Below are 16,471 nucleotides of genomic sequence, written 5' to 3'. Positions count from 1 at the left end.
TGAGGGATCTGAGCCTTGGGAAGTGAAGTAGCTTTTACCCAGGGTCCCACGGAGAGCAAGGGGTAGAGCTAGGACTCAGACCCAGGATTGTCTTAGCTTCAAACTCCTGCTGTTCCCAGATTCTGGGCCCTACCTCCCCAGTCCCCACACCCCTTGGTATAACTTTTCAGGTTCAACCAGCATATTCTTTACAAGCATGTGCTGGGGGCCTGCTCTGGGCCAGCCCCTCTGCACCCTCCCTCGTCCCACCCTGTCCTGTCTTTTTGGACAATCTTGTTTCCTGTCAGCCTGACAGTGGGCCCCAATCTCTGCCCCTCCCTGTGTGCCACACATAGGACCAGAGAACAGAGCAGGGGCTTGGGAAGAAAGATGCTCCCCGGGGGGGTGTGAGACTCAGCGTGTGTGTGGGGTGGCAGTATTCCTGGTGGCTCATCTGCTGTTAGTTTTTAATAGTTATTTAAATTTTTTTGTGGGGGGATCTGGTAGTAAAAATAGTACGTGTCTGTGGTAGAAGATCTAGCAGTCATCCTTGATTCCTTTTTCTTACCCTCACCTCCTCACATCCAACTCATCAACTAACTGCCGATGAGTTGTTTTTTGCTATAACATATATCCTGCATCTGTCTGGTCCCTCCCTCACCCTAGCCCGAGCCTCATCTTCCTGTCTTGGGTGACTGCGACAGTCAGCCCACTGGTCCCCTGCTCCTGTGCCCGTTCCCCTTCAATCCAGGCTCCACTCAGAGCCCAAAGGAACTTTTCACAATGAGTAAAACATCCCAGCACTTCCCAGGTGACTCTTCGTTGCACTAGGGATGAAGTCCAAAACTTTACCTTGGCCTTCAGGGTCCACCCTCCCTCTGTGGCCTCCTTTCCTGCTGTCGCCCCTACCTCTGCGCGCTGACCTGCTGCTGCTCCTCAGAAACACCAGGCTCCTTCCCAGCTCTGCTCTTTTTTTTTTCAATATTTTATTTTGGCTGTGTTGGGTCTTTGTGGCTGCGCGCGGGCTTTTCTCTAGTTGCGGCGAGTGGGGGCTACTCTTCGTTGCGGTGCGAGGGCTTCTCATTGCGGTGGCTTCTCTTGTTGCGGAGCACGGGCTCTAGGTGCGCGCGCTTCAGTAGTTGTGGCGCACGGGCTTAGTTGCTCCGCGGCATGTGGGATCTTCCCGGACCAGGGCTCGACCCCGTGTCCCCTGCATTGGCAGATGGATTCTTAACCACTGCGCCACCAGGGAAGCCCCCCACACTGCTCTTTGCCTTGCTCCTGCTGCTCTAGGAGTGACTGAGTTCTTATCGTCCAGGTATAAATTCAAATGTGACCTCTGCAGAAAGGCCTCCTCTGATCCTCCAGCTAGAGTGACCCCTTAGCCTCATCCCAGGTACTCTCTCTCATATTACCAGGCTCGATTTTCTTCATTGCACTTGTCACTCTTTGGAATTATCTTGTTTCTTTATTTGCTTATTTATTTGCTTATCATCTGTACCCCCCATCCCCATGAGGGGTACTCCACTGAATCTCCAGCACCTATAAGATACTTACTATATAGTAAGTGCCCAGTAAGTATTTGGTGACAGAATGAAAAATAACAGAGAAAAATGTAAAGGAGAAATAGAAATACAATTGTGGATATGGTAGCAGTTGATAATGTAATAATTGGGGTGTGTGTGCGTGTGTGTGTATAAGCTGGGGATCACCTGTCCTTTTCATTATAGGCTTGAGGGTGCCTGGGCCTGAAGCATTGCACATACGGGAGACACACATGTGCACATGTGGGTTGTATGCATGTACATGCACACACTCGTTTCCCTGTTCAGTAGCAGTGTAACCTCTGACGAGGTCTTTTACCTTTTGGGCCTCAGTTGCTTCACTTGTAGAATGGGGCTGCCTGGGGCTGGAGGCAGAGGACTGGATATCTTGGCCTCTTGAGGTCAGCCCTGGCCAGCGACAGCAGCACTGCAGGCAGCTGGCGCTCTAAGGCCTGTCTGCTGGCCTGCTGTGCTGTGCCAAGGGGTGCCAGGAGGTGTTTATTGAAGTCCACCTCCATACAGGGCTGCTCCCCGCTGCCCTCTGAGGTGAGGATCTCACCCAGGCAGGAGGGAGTAGTCCGAGGTCAGGAAATTGGCAGGAGAGCCTGGAGACACAAGCTTTGCTGCCAGGAGGTGGATTACGTTCACAGTCGAGGTCTCTTGGATGAATCAGTAGCTTCACTTTGAATGTTTTCGTTTTTGTGTTTTTCTAAAAAAATTTTTTGATACCGTGTTTTACTTCTGGAATTTTTTTTCTTTCGATTGCTACAGAAAGAATTTCCATGCAATTAAAAAGGGAAACACACACACACATCTGTATTTCTACTGCTCCAAGTCAACAGCTGTTCCCTCCCTGCCCCCTTACCCTTTTCCTGTGAAGACAATACTGGAACCTTGCAGAACATGGGGGAAGTAGAAGTGGCCCTTGACCTCTGTGCCTCAGTTTCCTGTTCCCAAAAATAAGAGTATAAATTGCTCCTCGTACAGCTGTTGTACAGACCACACAGGCCAACATTTGTAAAGCACTTAGAATGTGTTTTTGTTAAATAGGATGAGTTAATTAATAGAAAAGAAAGGGCACCATTAATGCCACCATCATGGCACAAAGAGGCAGCAGTGGAAGTCTGTCCTTAGAGTCAGAAATCAAGAGTTTGAGCCCCGACTCTGCCCTCACTCCCCATGTAACCTGGCATATGTGTGTGGCTTCTCGAAGCCTCAGCTCCTGCATCTGTAGAATGGTTATGAAATCTGGAGGTCGTGATGCTGCAGTGCGGGCTGGGGGGTAATAGATATAAGTGGGCTCCGTGAGCCCAGAGACCTGCACACCGCTGCAACCCAGCCCCACCCTCATCCATTTTCTGTTTTCTTGCTCAATGTTGTTAGGTAAACATTGCTCTGTGCTGCTACCAGTCTCTGTGTTTATCTTTTTTTTTTTTGTGGTACGCGGGCCTCTCACTGTTGTGGCCTCTCCCGTTGCGGAGCACAGGCTCCGGATGCGCAGGCTCAGCGGCCATGGCTCACGGGCCCAGCCGCTCCGCGGCATGTGGGATCTTCCCGGACCGGGGCACGAACCCATGTCCCCTGCATCGGCAGGCGGACTCTCAACCACTGCGCCACCAGGGAAGCCCTGTGTTTATCATTTTTAATGGCTGTGTAAGATTCCATCCAACAGAGGTGTCATGATGCACTCTGTCATCTCTAGTGTGGGATGTTTAGGCAGCTTCCAGCATTTTGGTGTTATTAGTAACCCTGCATTGAACAGCTCTGTGCCCAGAGCACTTCTTCTCTGATAGATGATTTCCCCAGCCAACCTCAGGGATAGTCACTGAGGCTGCTTTGCTGGGGTGCTGGGGGATGGGCCAGCAGCAGTGTCTGGGAGAGTTAGGTCCCTTCAAAAGTGGCCTGATACCCTGCCCCAGGAGTAGCAGCTTGGGTAGTGGGGCAGCAAGACACTCCGTGACAGTGCTGAGCAAGATGGGAGAACATAAGGCCACCATGGGAAGGGCAGTGGGTGCTGTGGAGAGTGGGGGCTAGGAGTCTGAGGACCTAAGTTCTGGGTTTTGCCTTTGCCACTCTCTATGTGACCTTGAGCAAATCTCTTCTCCTCTCTGGACCTCAGTTTTCTCTGGGTACTGTGGCCAGGGCAAGTGTTGGTCCAGGGCTGTATTATTCAATGTGGTAGCCACTAGCCACATGTGGCTATTTTGATTTAAATACAAATGAATAAAATAAAAGAAAAAAATCAGATTTTTAGTGTCACTATCCACATTCCAATACCTGCGTGTGGCTAGTGGCTACCGTATCGGGCAGCGCAGGTATTGAACACATTCATCATTGCAGAAGGCGCTATTCGACTGTGCTGGTCTAGAGACATTTCTAGAGATCCAATCAGCCCAATGTTCTGTGATTCAAGATCTCTGTCATCATGCCTTTTTCTGGAGCCGGGAAGAAAGCCAGCATCCTTTAGATCAGAGGATTCATTAAGGGCCTGAAGAGGCTTAGTGACTTTCCAAAGTCTAGGACCTCTGGCAGTGTCCTGAGTCTGAAATATCCTTACCCTCTTTCTCTCCCCAAAGGTCCCAGCTTGGTCTCAGAGAGAAGCTGGGAAAGAGTGTGGGCCCCTTGAGGGGTGGCCCCCCGGCCAGGGACAGTGCCCAAGGGAGGCTGGTGTGAAGCCAGAGTAGTTGGTTTCCTGGTTCCTCAAACAGGAAGGCACTTGGAGGGCCTGCACTTCTCTCTGCCTATGCCTGGAACACCACCATTCATGCCCTTGGGTTAAGCATTGTCCTCTCTAGGATTCTTTTAGAAGTCCAGACCAGATATCAAAGGAGGCGGCTGCCTCACTCAATCTTGTCCTATTCTGGCTGCCCTAGGCCTAGTTCTGGGCACGCACTGGGAGAGGAACTGTGAGAAATGAGTCCACAGTACTGAGGGTGAAGCTCCCCCGCCCTCTCCCCACACCAGGCACATACACTCTGGCACATGGATTCCAGCCATGCCTGCCCCAGAGCCCTCCCTTCTCTTCAGAGGGAAGGCCTTCTACAGATGCTCTCCTACAGCCTCAAGGTACTCCAGGGGAAGGGGGCAGTAAATAGGGGAAATGAGATACAAGATGTGAGGAGGTGAAGGTAAATTTGGCTGACTTTGGTCTCACCTTTGTCAAAGTGTGGCCACCATCTGCTTTACGCCCTGTGCCCCTCTGTCCCCCATGTGAACGGTACTGCTCACTCTTGCTTCTCCTTTTTCTAGGGACCCCACAGCCATGTGCTGGCTGCCTTGAGTCTGCCTCCTGCCGGCATTCCAGGGCTCTGGCCCTGTCCAGCCCCTGCACCCGCTCCCACGCCTGTTCCTCACCTCAGCCTGCGCCGCAGGGACTCCTCAAGCTTCAGGACTCAGCAGACGCAATAGCGGTCACGGTAGGTGGCATACCCACTCTGCCTACTCCCTAGCTCCTGGGGATATCTGAGCCTTCTTGGTCTCTGGAACAGGAAGGATACATTTCTGACCACTGTATCTGTCAGGATCCCTTTGGTTGCAAGTAGCAAAAATCTTATTTCAATAAAATGAAATTATCAGCTCATGTGACTGAAGTGTCCAGGGGTAGGTTGGGCTTCAGGCAGGGCTTGATCCAGTGGTTTCAACAATGTGAACAGGATCTGTTTTCTGTCTGTATTTCTCTGCTTCTCTTTTTTGGTGATGGCTCCACTCCTAGTGGCTTTTCACATGCCAGCAGTTTCTGGGGCAACATGCTACCAGGTTGAAATCTGGGGCCTGGGCTAGAGATAAAATCTGCTTTCCTGATAGAACAAATAAAAGTCCTGGAGTTGATCTGTTGGGCCCTATTGGCAGGATTAAGATCGTCCTGCTCCTTTAATTGGGTCTGCAGGGCTTGGAAACATGGATGGGCTGGGGATAAGGGTCTGTCCTTCCCCAACCATGTGACCAGGAATGAGGGGGAGAGTGTTTCCCGAAGGAAGCTCAGGGTCCTGCTGGCAGGAAGAGATGCCTCCAACTGGGGGAGGCAAATAACAAATGATTATTATACATGAGTCTGCCCTATCCTTTTTTTTTTTTTTTTTTTGCGGTACGCGGGCCTCTCACTGTTGTGGCCTCTCCCATTGTGGAGCACAGGCTCCGGACACGCAGGCTCAGCGGCCATGGCTCACGGGCCCAGCCGCTCCTCCCGGACCGGGGCACGAACCCGTGTCCCCTGCATCAGCAGGCGGACTCTCAACCACTGCGCCACCAGGGAAGCCCCTGCCCTATCCTTTTTTTTAAGGCCCAGTTTAGGTCTCTCCTTCTCTAGGAAACCTTTGCTGACTGCTCCAGCCAATGGTTATTTCCTTTAGTTCATCCGCCAGCTCCACCCTTTTTACAGATGGAAAGCCTGAGGCTCAGTGTGCATTTCCTTATGAATACTCTATTGGTTACTGCATTAGTGCCAAGATGTGTTGCTCTCTTTGCCTTGGCTGCTAGGAAGCTCATAGCTGGTTCGTGGCCCATTTCTGATAAGTGCTCAGGATGCTGTGGCACGCAGTTGCTCAGTAGTCTTGCCATTGGCTTCATCTTCTTCTCTCTCATATTTTTCCCTTGTTCTGATCTCTTCTCTTATGTTTCAGTTTGTGCTGTTCTTAGCAGCCTCAAACTCTTTTAGAAGGAGGTGGGGTATAAATAACCAAGAGTGGCCATAAATGAAGCATTCAGTGCTGACTGCAGCCAAATGCTAGGCCTTTTCCTTTCTAGAAGCAGCTGGGGTGGGGGTCTCCCCAGGCCCAAGGCCAAGCCTGTTCTCAGGGCGGCACCAAAGCCTGACCATGGTAGCCCCAGTACAACGCCCACCTTGCCCTCCTTGGGTTAAAAATGGCATTGTTCTGTTTCCCGCCCTCTTCCCTTCCCATTCCTCATCTTATCAGAAGCTAATGAAAGAGGCTAGGAAACCCAATCCTCTGGTAATTAAATTTACTTTAAGGGTATTCAAGTGGAGTAATGAGAAGTTTAATGCAGTGATTAGATTTTTTCTTTAATTAATTAAAATTAGAACCATGTGTCTTTCCAGCAAACCAGCTTGACCCTCTGCTTGAGAGTAGCGGGCAGAGTAGTAGTGGAGGGTTTGGCTGGGTGAGTGGGGCTGCTGAGGGGCGGGCGCAGCCTTCTGCCCAGCTCCGATGCCCACTCAGGCCAGTCTCTGATTCAGCTCCCATTTCTGAGCCCTGTGAGTGCCAGACCTGGGCTAGACCTGAGTCGCCCAGGGCCGAGGGATCCAGCAGTCCCCGCACCCAGCCGAAAACTGATTCAGGATGGAGGTTTCAGAGGAGGGTCAGCAAGAGTTACTTAAAGCAAGGAGCACAAAGGAGGGATTTCAGGCACTGTGACAGGAGGAGGTATTTGGGTGGCATATCTCACTGCCATGTACCAGCTAACACCTTCGCCTTCATGTTCAGCCAGACCTGGGTTTACCTCTGTTGGCACTGGATCATCTGGGCTAATGGAGTGAGGACAGTGGGGTGGATAATAGAAAAATCTGCGCTAACTCACAAACCACTTCTCCTTGGCTTAGGAATGCATTCATGCCAGAAGGCTGACTGTCCTGCTGTGTTTCTGAAGGCCAGTTAAGGATGCAAGGAAGCACTTCCTGCCTTGAGCCCCTTCTGTAGGAGTCAGGTGGCGGCTGGGGCATAGTGAGTATGGGAAACCCAGCATAGCCGCCTGGAGTGGAGCAGAGGACAGGCCTCGCCTGAGTAGAGGGTGGGCATAGTGGAGACTCAGAAGACAGGCCCCAGCACCCCAGGGATAGGATATGTTGTTTTCAAAGCAGTGGGTAAGGCTGGGAGAAGTCCTGAGCCCTTCACGGTAGGGGGCAGAAAACTTCCTTCATTGAACCCTGACCCCAGTCCCACACGGAGCCTGGATCCTGGACAGACTGAACTTTGATCCCAGCCCCACACCGAGCCCTGATCTTGTGCAGGCTGAATCTTGATCCTGGTCCCACGCTAAGCTCTGACCCCAGCCCCACACTGAGCCCAGCACTGTCATGGATACTCAGGAGAGCGACAGGTGCCGGTGGGAGGGGTGAATCGTCGTGTTTGTTCATTCCCACTGCTAGCTCTGCTGCCTGTGGGCAGGGCTCCTGTACCAGACCCCACACTCTGCAATGGATAAGATGAATCAGATGTGGTTCCTGCCCACAGGGCTGGTGGGGGAGGTGGCAGGCAAGCATTCAATGACGGCCGAGTGATCAGAGTCGAAGTGGGCCTCACTTGGAGCGTTCCTCTGGCAGCAAGTGGGAGGGGGAGGTGCTGGAGATGGGCCAGTGGGGAAGCAGCTAAGATAGGGTCCCTGTGAGCGATGAGGAGGATGGCACCCGTGGGGGTCTTGGGGGTGCCTAGGGTGAGTGATTCTCCCCGCCTCCAAGAGCTGGCTGTGACTTCCCCAGGGCGTGCTCAGCTCCTGGTGGGCCAAAGGCCTCACGTCTGGGGCAGGTTGGTGGTGTGCTGGGCACTGGGCTGGCAATAGTACTTACAAGGACAGCATTTTTATCCATTTCACAGAAGAGGAAATGGAGACGTGCGGGGACTTGCCTAGTGACCCTCCGCCTGCAGTAGCCCAGTGGGGCATGGTCGCAGGTCTTACTTGTCTCCGGGCCTGCACACCACTGTTCCCGCGAGTAACTTGCCCTGGGAGGCAGGGGCTCCTCTTCTTCCAACTTCTCCACCCCGAACTGAGTGAATACGACCCGGGCACGGGCGGGGGCTGGTGGGCCTCGGAGTAGGGGGTGTGAGGAGGGCCTTGGCTGGGTAGGGGACTAGCCCCAGGAAGGAGGGTCTTCTCCTTCCTCCATCCCCACTCCTCCCCTCTCTGAATCCCACCCCTCTGGATTTCTGCACCTCCCTCCACCCCCACCCCAGTTCCCTCCTTCCATGGCTCAACCCCTTCTGAATAACCAGGCCTGGAGAAGCCACCCGAGCAGTCACCTACCACTCGCATGGGGAAACTGAGGCCCTGGGAGGGGCAGGGACCTGCTCAAGATCGTGGGGCTCTGCCTCTCGTGTCTCTTTAAGGTGCAGAGTGTGAAGTGACATTACCTGGAGTTTATACTTTAAACACAAGGATAGTATGTGAATACTTTTGCTGCGCTGGGAGGCCCTGTGGCTCATCTGCCCCCACAAGTTCACATCACACGGGCAGATGCCCCGCGAGCCACCTTGGCCTCCTTGGGCGCGGCGCCCCCGCCAGACGCGGCCATCCCCCCGCTCCCTGGGTCCCAGGTGCTTCAAATCACTGTCTCATTGAATTCTCTCAGCAGTCTAGGAAGGGGCATGACTTTCAAGATGAGGGCACCGAGGTGGAGAGCTAAGCCACTGTCCTGCAGCTAACTGCAAAGGTGGATTTGCCTGCCAGGTTCCGATCGTAGGCAATCCACCCGCTCCAGAGTGCCCCCTCCTCACCTGCGGGCAGCTGCCCCCTGCAAGGGCCCCCAGCACCCCTACCCCTGCATCCACTGTTGCTTGCCTACTTGTCCTGTGCTCCAGCCAAAACCAGTGACTCTTCCCCAACGCTCCGCACACTTGCCTACCCCCAGGCCCTTGTTCCAGCTGTTCCAGCCCTCCGGAGTTCCCTTCCCAACTCCATCTGCTCAGATCCCCTTCATCTTTTTAGGCTGGGCCCAGGTGCCACTTCCTTCATGGAGACCCCCTGTCTGCTTCATCCCAGTCAGAAGCCAGGCCCCTGCTCCTGCGAGCACATTCCGACGGCTCTTGGCTTGTCCCTCTCTTAGGCTCCTGGCCTCCGTGTGTCTGACTTTACAGCACGTGGAGGGCAGAGTAGGCTCCCGGCCCCCGGCTCCCCTGGCCCGTGACCCCCAGGGCCTGACACACAGTAGGCGTGCGGGGAGTAGCTTGGGTTCCCGCCTCGGGTGGGGCTGCAGCTCCACAAACCGTCCCTTTCCTCAGCAGTCCTGGGTCAGCTGGCCCCCAGCTGCGCTGGTCCCAGCCCCCATCCTCACCACCGCCCCAGCTCCCTGAGGAGACCAGCTGCTTCCTTTAGCCCTGGCTGGGTGGCGTTGGGGGCTGGCTTCCGGGCCCAGCAGACCTCCCTGTGCACGCCTGACCTGCCCAGGTTCTGGGGGCAAGAACAAGACAAACCCTAACTTTGAGACTCCCAGGCAAGTCTTGAAGCGTGGCAGGTATAGGTACTTTGTGCTGAGCGCTGTTGGGGGGCTGCACGGGTGCCCCGCCCGGCACCACTCACTGGCTCTGCAGATTGTTGGCTGTGTGACTTTGAGCAAGTTGGGTAACTCCTCTCTGCCTCAGTTTCCTCATCTGTTAAATGAGGTGATGACAGCCCTTCCTAGGGTTGCTTTGAGGATTGAAGAAATCAGTACAATGCAAAGCATACAGCACAGCCCCGACACAGACACATGTGTGCTCCCTGGTTGTTGGCTGTCACCGTTGCTGGGAGGGAGAGAAGGCAGAGTGTGGGGGAATGTTCAGGGAGAGTTTCCAGAAGGTGGCGACACACGAGAAACGACTTGAAAGATAAGGCACAGGAGGCAGGAAAGGACACTGCGGGAAGATAGAACCACAGGAACAGAGGCCCAGAGGCAGTCTGGGGGACTAAAAGGGAGCTGAGCTTGTCTATCTAGACTTAGGCAAAGAATGGGACAAGGGGAGACCTAGGCTGGTGGCACACAAGGGCTGTGTCCTGAGGGACCTTAGGGGCCGCCCCGAGGAGTTCGGACTTTCTCTTACAGCCAGTGAGGGGCCGTGGATGGAGTATTTTTCTTCTTTTTTCCTTTCCTTTTTTTTTTTTTTTTTTTTTTTACCACAAAAGCAATGTTTGCTCATGCAAAAATTGAAACAATATAGAAGTGTGTCCTATTAAGTAGGGAAGTTCCCTCTTTGCCCTTAGGTCTCATTTTGCCGAGGTCCCACTATTGTTGGTCTGGTATGCCTCCTTCCAGAAGTTTTTCTGTGCTTTTATAAACATACTTAATGTATATTATCTAAAAAAAGAAATGGAATTGTATTATGCACATAACTCTACAACTTCCATTTACCAGTGTGCTGTGGGCATCTGTCAGTGTCACTGCATACAGATCTCCCATGTTCTTTTTAATTGTCGCCTAATACTCCATTGTTTGGACATAACGTAATTTATGTAACTAGTCCTGGGTTGATGGATATTTAGGTGGTCTTCAATTTTTCACTCTTGCAAATAATGCTTCAGTGAACATCCTTGTATATATACCTTGGCTGACACGTGTAAGCCTTTCTATAGGATAGACTCCTAGATGTGGAATTGCCAGGGCAAAGGGTATGCTTATTAAATTTTGATAGTTACTGTCACATTGCTCTTCCAAAAGGTTGGGCCACCCTTGGTATCTGCAGGTAGCCATTTCCCCAGCCATCCTCGCACTGAACATTATCAAGCTTTTTAATTTTTGCCGATCCAGGAGAACATCTCGCTGTGGTTTCAACACTCACTTCCCTTCTCCCCAGTGAGGTTGAGCATCCTTTCATGTGGTTATTGGCCATTTGTATTTTCTTCTCGGTGAATTGACTATTCACATCCTTTGCTTATTTTTCTTTTCTTTTTGCCTTTTTCTTATTGGTAAAAAGGAGCTTTTAGTATATTAGGAATTTTTAAATGTTCGTCTGTTATGTGCGTTGGAAATATTTCCCTTAGTCCGCTGTTTGTCTTTTTAACTTTGTTTATGGTATCTTTGGCCATATAGAAGCTTTCTATCTTTATTCTGTCAAATCTGTCAGACTTCTCCTTAGGGTTTCTGAGTTTCACGTCTTGCTTGGCCAGGCTTCCTGGAATGCTTTTAAGCGGAGCGGGGGTGAGGTCAAATTTGTGACTGGGAAAGGTCATTCTGGTTGCCACTGTGTGGAGGGTGGGTGGAGGGAGGACTGCAAGCCAGCTGGGGTGGGGGTGAGGGAGAACCGGGAGAAGATGAGTTTGAGAAATATTCAGGAATTGGCTGACTATGGGGAGAGGATGTGAGGGTGAGAGAGGGAAAGAAAGAACTCGAGAGTGATGTCTGGGTGTTTGGCCGGGGACTGCATGGCTGATGGCACCACCAGCCTGAGTTAGGGACAGGACCAGGGGATGCATGCCTGTGCATGTGAGTGCTCACCCAGGCAGGGACATGTGGATATATGGGTACATACATGAATATACATGTCCATGCCCATGTCCATGCTTGGAAGTTCTGGAGACTAGCACATCTGTGCTGTGGCTCCATGGCAGGGAGGAGGGGTGTCTACTTTTTGTGGAATTTCTGTTCTCTACCAAGTACTGTACAAGGCAACACACACACGCACACACTCACACATGCTCTGTAATCTTTACTACCATATAAAGTATGTTCTACAGATAAGGAAGCAGACTTAGTGTAAGTAACTCGCTCAAGGTCACAGAGCTAGTGACTGTCAGAAAGGGGATATTTTGGACAACTTAGATCTAACCCCCCACAGACAGAATTCCTGCCAAGGGCATTGAGGAGCCTTTCATCCATTTCTAGCCTGACCAACCCAGTTTCATCAGGGACTTTTAGGATGAGTGCTGGAACCTGACTGCCTGGGTTTGAAACTCAGCCCCATTCCTTATAAGGCAAGTTACTCCCCCTCTCTGTGCCTCGGTATCCCCATCCTGAAAATGCACACAGTGACAGTACCACCTCCTAGGGTGCTGGTGGGCATTGAACATGTTCTTGCATGGGAAGTGCTTAGCCCAGTGAGGGCGGAGCTCTCAGGATGCTGTCTATGGTGACTGCGATGAGATGGTGATGTCTGTGCCCCTTTACCCTCTCCCATCCCTCTCCATCCTCCCTCCACCTGCCACCTCTCTCCTGTGCCAGCTCTTCCTCAATTCCCCACAGGAACTTCTTTCAATATTTGCCTTTGGGCTTCCCTGGTGGCGCAGTGGTTGAGAGTCCGCCTGCCGATGCAGGGGACACGGGTTCGTGCCCCGGTCCGGGAGGATCCCACATGCCGTGGAGCGGCTGGGCCCGTGAGCCATGGCCGCTAAGCCTGCGTGTCCGGAGCCTGTGCTCCGCAACGGGAGAGGCCACAGCAGTGAGAGGCCCGCGTACCGCAAAAAAAAAAAAAAAAATTTGCCTTTGAAACTTCTTCCTCTGTTTTCATCCCCCAAACCCTTAGCAGACAGTGAATTAAAGCCCAGTCAGTCAGCAAAAACCATTCAGGGGAAAACGATTCATGTCGCGCTCACGGAATCCTCCCCCAAGCAGTTCTAGTCAGGCATTCTCCACGAGCCAATGCGTTCATCCCAACATTGCCCAGGCCTCTGGATACCAGACCATAAGGTCCAAATCTAAAACCCCTTCCTCCCCGAGTGGGGATCCTCAAGTTTACTTTCGAGCCAGGGGTCTGGGCTGACACCAGCCCAGCCAAATCTCCACTCTAGCCACAAGCCATCGCTGGATCCTTGACCCCAGGATGAGTAATTCTCAGCATCATTTGTCAGGAAACTTGCCTGTAGGAAACAAGAGCAGAAAGCACAGCAAATTCTGGGCACAGTTCCTTACCACTAGCATATCTAAGCAAATCCTGTGGTCATGAGGGTAGGTGCAAGGTGTCCAAACTGGGTTAAAATCTCAGGTCTGCACCCAATTTAGATTTTCTCCTATGCCAAAAAACTCACTGAAATCACCAAACTTATCATTATGGATTTCTCATCATCAAAATAAACCCCCAAGTAAATAAATCCCCAAATAGGGACTTCCCTGGTGGCGCAGTGGTTAAGAATCCGCCTGCCAATGCAGGGGGCATGGGTTCAATCCCTGGTCCGGGAAGATTCCCACATGCTGCGGAGCAACTAAGCCTGGGCGCCACAACTACTGAGCCTGTGCCCTAGAGGCCGTGTGCCAGCCTGCGTGCCACAACTACTGAAGCCCGCGCACCTAGAGCCTGTGCTCCATAACAAGAGAAGCCACTGAAACGAGAAGCCCGCGCACCGCAACAAAGAGTAGCTCCCGCTCGCCACAACTAGAGCGAAAAGCCCACGTGCAGCAATGAAGACCCAACGCAGCCAAAAAAATAAATAAAATTAAAAAAAATAAATAACCCCCCAAGTAAATAAACCCTTGTGGTAAAGAATGGAGCAGTTATTGCCTGTTTCTTTGGGGGATTTTGTTTTCAGTTGAACTGTATCAGTCACACCCTTTTTTTTGTTTTTTTTTTTTTTGCGGTACGCGGGCCTCTCACTGTTGTGGCCCCTCCCGTTGCGGAGCACAGGCTCCGGACGCGCAGGCTCAGTGGCCATGGCTCATGGGCCGAGCCGCTCCGCGGCATGTGTGATCTTCCCGGACTGGGGCACGAACCCGTGTCCCCTGCATCGGCAGGCGGACTCTCAACCACGGCGCCACCAGGGAAGCCCAGTCACACCCTTTTATTCCTAGCCAAAATGATGGCAAAACTCGCTTCAGTCCTTCCCAGGGAACAGCCACACCCAACTGCAGGCCCCCCACCCCCAAAGCCTCTGAGAGAGGATTTCTTATGACTGCTCTTTTAGAAGCCCCTGTCCCCAGGTCCCTGGGTTCCACCAAGTCCACCTTTGCCCAAGGGGCTTCTACACTTTAAACAACCCACCCCTGCCTCTGATCCAAGTCCCCACCCCAGCACACCCCAGTACCCCTGCAGGGTGCCATGCAAGGCCACAGTTTCCAGCTACCCTGGCCCCATTTCAAAACCACAGGCCTTTGGATGCACGCAGACAAGTATTGACACCGGCATCCAGCGCTCATTCTCAAGAAGTCTTTTTAATGGCCTCAAAGAAGCCGTATCGTACCAGTTTGGAGGGGGTGTGTGGCAGGAGACAGTGTATTTTACTGTAGCCAAATCTTACTTCTTGGAAAAGGCAAGAAGTCACAGGGGCTTAATATGAACTAAGGGCTTTCCCCTCAGATTGTCTACCAGCGCCCCACTCTTATCTTGAGGGGAGGCCTCTTCTCCCTATTCCCTGTGTTGTCCCACAGGAGCATACAACATTCAAGGTGATCGTTGCTAAAGTGTCAGTAAGTTCAAAATATAAACCTACAATTAAGCTTGCAGTGCATTGGCATTTGCGGCTCCAAGGCCCTGTTGGAGTTTCCTTCCCCCTCCCCGACCCCAAACTGTCCATCCAGGACAGACCAGTTTGGGGTCCAAGCGCCTTTCTGAGAGCTGGTCCCAAACCTGAGTTAGGGATAAAGCTCTAAAGACACTCCAGCCTTTGTTCTAAAGTCAAGTTCAAGCCCTTGAATGCAGGCCAAGGCCCCAGCTCTCATGGAGATGCTCCCAGCTGCCTCGGCTCACACCTCCCTTCCCCAGACGGGGATGGTCCTGCTAGTGGCTCCTGCCAAAGGGCCTGGAACTGCCCCCTTTCCCTTGCGAATGGGGAACCTTTCAACTTGGCGATTGAGATATTCCATCCCCCACTGAAATCCTAGTCATTTAGGGGCTCCCAAATGGAGCTTAATTCTGTCACCCAGAAAGTCATCCAAACGTGTTCTCAAACCATGTGCCCCCATGTGGCCAGTGGGGGTGTAGGTAGGATGGTGATGTGCGGCGCGAACAAGCTCTCTCTGAACGCTCAGTGATTTAATGCGACAAGGCTCCTTTCTTCTTTCTTCCTTTACCATACGAATTCACATTACATGTTCGATGTGGGAAGTGGGGAGGGTGGCAGCCTCTGGTCCATTGAGTCACGCAGGGACCCAGGCTGACAGAAGCTCCACCATGTGGTAGCTGCCCCATCAGGAACTTGTGGCCTCCTTCAGCCACTGTGGCAAAGAAGAGAAAATGGTAGAGGCACACACTGGCTCCTAAATGCATTGGCCCAGCAGTGACACACATCACTTTGGTTCACAGCCCACTGGCCAGAACTTCTCGTATGGCCTCAACTACCTGTAAAGGATCTGAGGAAGTGTGGGGACATTCTGTGTGGGGGAGGGCATGGAGGAAATGTGCCCAGACATTCAGTGAGCAGTAAAGTTATCTGTAGCAGGGGTTTTATGGGGTGCTCTCAGAGCAAGGGTTTCAGAATTGCCAAGGCCATGACTTCCTGTTCATTTTCTCCTCCTGGGGGGGCCCAGGGTTTGTGGGAGGGACTGATGGGAAAAGCTTTGAGGAAACGTCCCCGCGAATGAATAAGCCCCATGGCCGGCCCAGGCCCTCTACCATCAGGCTCCAGGTTTGACTCAGCCTCACCCCTCTTATCCCCATTGAACACCTGCCATACCAACATAAAATGAATTTTTTAGGAGGAGAAGCAGGATTGAGAGTGAGAATGAGTTCAGCTTTGGAGGGAGAAAATCCAAGAGGCGGCGTCTAGAAGCCACTCTGTCTTAGTCTGTTCAGGCTACTATAACAAAATACCAGAGACTGAGTGGCTTATAAACAACAGTAGTTTAATTCTCACAGTCTGGAGACTGAAAATCCAAGATCAAGGTGCTGGAAGATTCAGCATCTGGTGAGGGCCTGCTTCCTGGTTCATAGATCCCATCTTCTCGCTGTGAGCTCACATGGCACAAGGGGTGACAGGGTTCTCCAGTGTCTCTTTTATAAGGGCACTAATCCTGTTCATGAGGGCTGCACTCTCATGACCTAATCACCTCCGCAAAGCTGCACCTCCAAATACCATCACACTGGAGATCAGGTTTCAACATATGAATTTTGGGGGGGACACAAACATTCAGTCCATGGCATGCTGGATTGAAGTTGTTGCCTTTCTTCCACATTTTCATTCCTTTAGCAAATGTGGCTGCTATGGGCCAGGTAATGTATTGATTATGACTGTAGACTCTGACTCCAGAAGACCTGGGATTGAAGCTGGGCTCAGTCCCTTATTAGCTACCGGTTAATTACTTCTCTCTGCCTTTGTTTTCTCCTCTTTAAAAAGGGGATAGCATCTGTCTCTCTTAGGGTGGTTATGAGGATTAAATGAGT

At 52.1% G+C, this 16,471-nt stretch overlaps 1 protein-coding gene across 3 annotated transcripts in view; it reads left to right on the top strand.

The window, feature by feature from the left end:
- The window catches only part of LINGO1 (leucine rich repeat and Ig domain containing 1), a 203,400-nt gene that overhangs the window by 117,912 nt on the left and 69,017 nt on the right, over positions 1 to 16,471 (top strand). For all 3 annotated transcript variants that reach the window (XM_032618375.1, XM_032618359.1, XM_032618367.1), the window contains one exon: positions 4,773 to 4,939. The gene's annotated coding sequence lies outside the window, so the exon portion shown is untranslated. The remainder of the gene's footprint in view (positions 1 to 4,772; positions 4,940 to 16,471) is intronic.

This window comes from Phocoena sinus, chromosome 2, assembly GCF_008692025.1.
Source record: "Phocoena sinus isolate mPhoSin1 chromosome 2, mPhoSin1.pri, whole genome shotgun sequence".
Taxonomy (NCBI): Eukaryota; Metazoa; Chordata; class Mammalia; order Artiodactyla; family Phocoenidae; genus Phocoena; species Phocoena sinus.
Note: the sequence above shows the minus strand (reverse complement) of the source record. Positions and strands in the feature narration are given on the sequence as shown.